The 1,601-nt window shown below is 34.9% G+C and overlaps 1 protein-coding gene across 1 annotated transcript in view; it reads left to right on the top strand.

Moving 5' to 3' along the window:
• LOC111831099 (ribonuclease TUDOR 1-like) overlaps positions 1–1,601 on the top strand; it is a 6,072-nt gene that overhangs the window by 1,647 nt on the left and 2,824 nt on the right. The gene's annotated exons all lie outside the window — the stretch shown is intronic.

Genomic DNA, 1,601 nt, shown 5'->3' with positions numbered 1-1,601 from the left:
GTCGAGCTTTTTGTAACGTTTTAGATTTGTTACCTTTCTACTTTTAATTTATACTTTTTCTTTACTTTATACTTTTTTTTGTTGTTGTTATGGACTTTTAAAGAAATTTTCCATGTAGGACAATAAGGGCAAGTTTGAACCATGCTTACAGTTTTTGTGAGTTTCTTTATGTGACACTCCCTCTAGAAAATAAGAAGAGCAACACAAAAAAGATCATTGTCCAAGACTCTTACAATTACCTTTTGTTTTCTTTCACTTAGATTGCGTTTAGCTATGCTAGAAGCCTAGAATTAGTAGCAATATTATTTCTACATGTACTTAAAAATGTTCATCTGAGAAACGTGGAGAAGCTCCTCTACCTTGTTTCTGGTTAGACACTTAAAAAACACTTTTATATACTCTGCTTGATCGTGTTACTCCTACGTGTTTTTACCTAACTATGAGTCTGTAATTGGTTATATCCACTGTAAGTTGCAGTGTTTAAAATTCTAATAGTCACTCTTGCGACTGTTCTTAAATAATAAAAGTTTTCTCTTTGTATAAAACAATTTCTCTTCGAATATTTTTCATAAACACCTAGAAGTATCATACATGGAAAATATCTGAAATAAACACATGGGATTTCATGTCATTTCTCCAAGAGGCCAGAGAAGATGTATGATGGCAGAGACACCATAAAGATTGTGTAAAGTGATTTGTGCCTAGGTGTGCTGCTTATAAGTTCCTCTCTTGGTAGTCTGTCCATTTTTGTATTTAAGAGCTAATTCTACTTCAAGTGTTTTCAAATGAGTCTGCTGCTATTAATTACTATTAACCGTCGTCAACCACTGCCATCTTACATTGTCCAAATCTCAATACCAATGGCTGCAATAGGTTTGCAGTCGGTCTGTCAAGCTCAAAGTAGTTAGGGTTTGGTATGTCTCTGGGTTTCCAGATTCCCTTGTAAGATGGGTTATCTATGGGAGGTAAGCTCCATTCGCCACATCTAGGTGCTGCCTCACACTTGGGGTTGGAAACCATGGGAGCCTCCCACTCACCATCTTCCTCATCATCCCAATCTTCATACTTGCTTGCTTCAAGGTCTTCGACCTCTTCAGACTCATCATTTGATTTTCGAAATTTGGAATTTATCACGATTTGGAGATTACATTTTAGCCAAACGACGTCACTATTCACTAATAGAGATGGATTAATGATGTATTAGCTGCTCTGTTAACAGAATTGAGGATATTATGTTTATTTTGGTTCGGTTAACGAAAGATGATGTTATAAAAACTAAGTTAACGACAAATTCATAACGGTATAGAAAATTCGTACTATAAATAACAGAAAATTTGAAAGTTCGTTAACTAAATGACATTTTCCTCTTTTCTCTTTTGAGATTATAGAGTTCCAAATTGTGTGTGTTTAGTTGAAAAAACATGTAAAGTTGAAACAGACAAGTTGATTCTTACTTTTCCACAGGTACGACCTTAAAACCAACTCTTTTCCGTAAAAATAAAATCTAACCCCAAACCCAAAAACAAAGGGCACCAACACGTAATATATGCGAAACAGTGAGGTCAAATTAGACAAAACACCATAATCATCTCTTCCCTCTT

The sequence above is a fragment of the Capsella rubella genome, unplaced genomic scaffold (assembly GCF_000375325.1).
Source record: "Capsella rubella cultivar Monte Gargano unplaced genomic scaffold, Caprub1_0 scaffold_117, whole genome shotgun sequence".
NCBI classification, from domain to species: Eukaryota; Viridiplantae; Streptophyta; class Magnoliopsida; order Brassicales; family Brassicaceae; genus Capsella; species Capsella rubella.
This window is presented reverse-complemented; position numbering and strand designations above follow the sequence as displayed.